This window comes from Bos javanicus, chromosome 21, assembly GCF_032452875.1.
Source record: "Bos javanicus breed banteng chromosome 21, ARS-OSU_banteng_1.0, whole genome shotgun sequence".
NCBI classification, from domain to species: domain Eukaryota; kingdom Metazoa; phylum Chordata; class Mammalia; order Artiodactyla; family Bovidae; genus Bos; species Bos javanicus.
In genome coordinates, this window is record NC_083888.1 from 44,493,622 (window position 1) to 44,499,211 (window position 5,590).

The following is a 5,590-nucleotide window of genomic DNA, read 5'->3' on the forward strand; positions in this document are numbered from 1 at the left end:
TTGTTCTTCAAGGTTTTTCTTACATCAGCATTTTTCTATTTAAGAAACACTAAAAATGTAGTCTTCATTTCAAATGTTCTTTTAAGTTACTTAATATTTTTAAGACATCAATGATGTAATCAAGTTTTAATAGTAAATTGACTTACTTTAAATTCAAACTTACCCATATGCCCATTAAGAAATTAGCCAAGGCCTCCCTCGGCATTCTCTTGTTAATGGCGGGCGGCGGCTGCTGAGTGGGACGCAGGTAACTGCGGCCCACACAGGCAGCCTCCCTGCCTCCTGCTTTCCTAGTGCCAAAGCTCGTCATCATGGCCGTGGTGCCGCCCAATCGATCGCAGAATGGCTGGCCCCGGGAGTCACCCAGTTCGGCAACAAGTACATCCAGCAGACCAAGCCCCTCACCCTAGAGCGCACCATCTACCTGTACCCTCTTACCAATTCCCTTTTTGGTACAAAAGAGCCCCTCTGTGAGGACAGCTCTGTTGCAGCCAGATTTCAGCGCATGAGGAAGGAATTTGATAAAATTGGCGTGAGGAGGGCTGTAGAAACGGTTTTCATTGTCCATGAGCACGGGCTACCCCATGTGTTACTACTACAGCTGGGAACAACTTCTTCAAATTACCTGGTGGTGAGCTTATTAACCCAGGAGAAGATGAAGTTGAAGGACTAAAACGCTTAATAACAGAGATATCGGGTGGTCAAGATGCAGTCCTGCAAGACTGGGTCTTTGATGACTGCATTGGCAACTGGTGTAGACCAAATTTTGAACCTCCTCAGTATCCATATATTCCTGCACATAATACAAAACCTAAGGAACATAAGAAATTGTTTTTGGTTCAGCTTCAAGAGAAAGCCTTGTTTGCAGTCCCTAAAAATTACAAGCTGGTAGCTGCACCACTGTTTGAACTGTGTAACAATGCACCTGGATATGGACCCACTATTTCTAGTCTCCCCCAGCTTTTGAGCAGGGTCAATTTTATATACAACTGAATTGCTGCACAGCAGAGAAGGCAGTGGCACCCCACTCCTGTACTCTTGTCTGGCAAATCCCATGGACGGAGGAGCCTGATAGGCTGCAGTCCATGGGGTCGCTAAGAGTCGGACACGACTGAGCGAGCGACTTCACTTTCGATTTTCACTTTCATGCATTGGAGAAGGAAATGGCAACCCACTCCAGTGTTCTTGCCTGGAGAATCCCAGGGAGGAGGGAGCCTGGTGGGCTGCCGTCTATGGGGTCGCATAGAGTCGGACACGACTGAAGCGACTTAGCAGCAGCAGCAGCAACAGAGAAGTAAGAGAAGCCATCTCTGTGTGCACAGCTATACACAGCATAGAATAAACGTCCAGGAAGAGCTTTTTTGGTATTATCTCTTTCCCAGTCCTGAAATTACCACCTACTTTCTGTGGTCTGAATAGTAAATGAATATTAATATGAAAAGCTAGATTGTGCTGTTAAAAGAAAAGAAAAGAAATTAGCCAAGAAAAAACAGGGACATTAATCTCCTAAAGTTTTTTTTTTTTTTTTAAGGCTTTCTTTTTAACTTTGGAGAAATCTTTTGGGAATAACTAGTTTTTACTTTGAACAAACATTTATCTGTAGTTCAGTAATTTTTTCCATTTACCTCAGACTCCATTCTTGACCTGTTGTGGCTTTGACCCTAAACAAGACTCTCTTTCTTTGCTCAAGTGGTACTGTTAGGGATTTCCCAGCTACCTGTGTGAACCTAAGAAACATAACACTTCTGCTTAAAAACCATGTTTGAGCTCATGAAAAGAAAAGTGAAAGTGTCAGTCGCTCAGTTGTGTCTAACTTTTTGGGACCCTATGGACTGCAGTCTGCCAAACTCCTCTGTCCATAGAGTTCTCCAGGCAAGAATACTGGAGTGGGTTGCCATTCCCTTCTCCAGGGGATGTTTGCGGCTCAGGGATTGAACCTGGGTCTCCTGCATTGCAGGCGGATTCTTTACTATCTGAACCACTAGGGAAGCCCCCATTTGAGCTCATGTAAATCAATTAACAAACAAATAAACACAAAGCAACCTAGTTGAAAAATGGTCAGATCTAAAAAGACATTTCTCCAAAGAAGACATACAGATGGCCAACAAATACATGAAAAGATGCTCAACATCTCTAATCATTAGAGAAATGCAAATTCAAAACTCCAATGAGATACCATCTCACACTGGTCAGAATAGCCATCATTAAAAAGTCTACAAATAACAAAGGCTGGAGAGGGTGTGGAGAAAAGGGACCCTTTCTACACTGTTGGTAGAAATGTAAGTTGGTGCTGTCACTATGGAAAATAGTATGGAGATTCTTCAAAAAGCTAAAAATAGAATTGTCATATGATCCAGCAATCCTACTCCTGGGCATATAATTTAAAAAGATACATGGACCTTTATGTTCATAGCAGCACTAGTCACAATAACCAAGACATGGAAACACTTAAATGTTCACTGACAGAACGAATGCAAAAGAAGCTGTAGTATATATATATATATATATATATATATATATATATATATACACACACACAATGGAATACTACTCAGCCATAAACAGAATGAAATAATGCCATTTGCAGCAACATGGATGAACCTAGAGACTATCATACTAAGTGAAGTAAGTCAGAAAGAGATACCATAAGATATCACTTATATGTGGAATCTAAAATATGACACAAATGAATTTATCTATCAAACAGAAACAGACTCACAGACATAGAGAACAGATCTGTAGTTGCTAAGGGGGAGGTGGGGCAGGAGAGGGATGGGTTGGGAGTTTGGGATTAGCAGATGCAAACTATTATATGCAGAATGGATAAACAAGTCCTACTATCTAGCACAGGCAACTATATTCAGTAGCTTGTGATGAACCATAATGGAAAATAATATGAAAAAGAATATATATATAAATATGTGTATATATACTCCAGTACTCTTGCCTGGAAGATCCTATGGAGGGAGGAGCCTGGTAGGCTGCAGTCCATGAGGTCGCTAAGAGTCGGACACGACTGAGCGACTTCACTTTCACTTTTCACTTTCATGCATTGGAGAAGGAAATGGCAACCCACTCCAGTGTTCTTGCCTGGAGAATCCCAGGGACGGGGGAGCCTGGTGGGCTGCCGTCTATGGGGTCGGGTCGCACAGAGTTGGACACGACTGAAACGACTTAGCATATATATATATATATATATATATATATATATATATGAGTCCCTTTGCTATATAGCAGAAATTAACACAACATTGTAAATTAACTATAGTTGAATAAAAATTAAAAAGAATCTTTTAAAATCCCTATGGGGAATTCCCCGGCGGTCCAGTGGTTAAGACTTGGTGCTTTCATTGCCGTGGCCCTGGGTTCAATCTCTGGCCAGAGAACTAAGTTCCTGCAAGCTGTGGGTACGGCCAAAAAAAAAAAAAAACCATCCCTGTGTTTGAATCATTTCAAAGAAATATAGAGCACAGATCACAGTAAGGTTCATTCCAGGTTGTGTAGTGAGAGTTCAGGGCACTTGGAAAGCTCCATTCCAGTGACTGCTTTTCCTTTGTTTTTCCATATTCTGGGATCCCATTATTAGATAAGCATGATTCTAGCATTAACTCTGATGGGTAGGTTTTTTCCCCACACTAAGCAAATCTCTGACACGAGCTGAGTGTCCTAAAATTCAACTCAATTCTGACACCACCTAACCAAACATCATCAGATCCCACGGATTGAGGGCTCAGTCCTGCAAGACTGCCCCTACTTCAGATGCCAATCACAAGTCCAGACAGTTACCTGTGCTTCTGACCCAACAGCAAGAAATTAGAGGTTTCCATGACTTCCTCTTGGGGTGCGATTAATTTTCTAGAGTGACTCGGGGAACTCAAACCACTTTACTCACTGGATTACTGGTTTATTACAAAGGATATTAAAGGATTGGAATCAACAGCCAGATAATAGAGATATATAGGGGGAGGTCCTAAACAAAGGAGCTTCTCTGTCCCCATGGAGTTTGGGGCCCAGCACAGTGGTATGTGAAAGCATTATGGTTCACCAATGTAAAGTTCTCCAAATCCCATCCTTTTGGGTTTTTACGGAAGCTTCATTACATAGGCATGAATGATTAAATCATTGGCCACTGGTGACTGATCAACCTCTAGCTCTCCTCTCCTCCCTGGAAATGGAGCATGGGACCGAAAGTTCCAATCCTCTTATTACTTGGTTGGTTCTCTTGGCCTACTGCCTTCAATCTGAGGTGCAGCCCGAAAGTCACCACTCCATCACAAAAGACACCTTGGTCATTCTCTTCACTTGGGAAATTCCAAGGGTTTTAGGAGCTCTGTGCTAGAAACAAGGATAAGACCAAATACATATTTCTGAGTATGAATGACAACATCACAGTGAATCATCATTAGATGACTCCAAGAGTCCCTTACTAAATTGTATGTGACCTTTGTCACATATGTCAACAAGAAAGGCCACATACAATTTAGTAATTAATCAATGGTAGATCTAAGAAAGAAATGGAAAATTGTATTGCTGCCAACCTGAGGATTATAACCTGGGAAACAATCTTTCAGAAAGTTCCGAGGAATATTTCCTTCTTTAGAGGTCGAAGTACAGTGATATAAGTCTTTAAGACAAAGGGCTATAATCAATTGACAGTTTACACAATCCAGATTTACATGTGGCTCTTGGCCCTTTACAAGGTTAAGAAGGAAGGTTATCTCCTAAGGAGCTGTGAGCCTTTATGACTTTAAGAAGGAATTTTATCTCCTAAAGAGAACTGGTTAAAGCAGATGTACAACATGCACTGAAGGAGAAGCCCACGGCCCAAACAGGCAAAGAAAAATTTTATTTAAAAATTTAAATTTAAAAATTAAAATTTTTCTTGTCTTGCCATAAAATGTGAATTTTATTTCAGCACCTTGTAGTAAAAGATTTTCCACTGCCCCTAGGTTCACTCTCCACCCACCTTCGGCCTGCTCTATAATAGGGTGGCTGACCCCTACAGACTGGTTCAGAGCCTTTGACTTCTGCTGCTGCTGTTGCTAAGTCGCTTCAGTTGTGTCCGACTCTGTGCGACCCCATAGACAGCAGCCCACCAGGCTCCCCCATCCCTGGGATTCTCCAGGCAAGAACACTGGAGTGGGTTGCCATTTCCTTCTCCAATGCATGAAAGTGAAAAGTGAAAGTGAAGTCGCTCAGTTGTGTCCAACTCTTAGCGACCCCATGGACTGCAGCCTACCAGGCTCCTCCGTCCATGGGATTTTCCAGGCAAGAGTACTGGAGTGGGGTGCCATTGCCTTCTCCAGCCTTTGACTTCTAGTTGGGTTTAACCAACAACGATCCCTGGGAGAGATCAGAGGAAGAGAGGAGAGTGAAGCTGTTTGGGGAACCACTGACTGAAACCACCTGCCCTGGTCAGGCACCACAGGAACCAGACACTCACATGAGTTATCTTACAGCAGGAGATCTTGGTAAGGAATGTGGAACTAACAAGCTACCACCAACTGGAAGAATTCTGGAAAGGTCAAAACGAGAGAGGAGACTCCAGCCCACATGTCCTACCAATCTCCCAGAATCCTTCTCCTGGAAT

The 5,590-nt window shown here is 42.5% G+C and overlaps 1 pseudogene; it reads left to right on the forward strand.

Moving 5' to 3' along the window:
• Positions 1-311: 311 nt before the first annotated feature.
• Positions 312-993, forward strand: LOC133234423 (cleavage and polyadenylation specificity factor subunit 5-like; annotated as a pseudogene).
• The last annotated feature ends 4,597 nt before the right edge of the window (positions 994-5,590 follow it).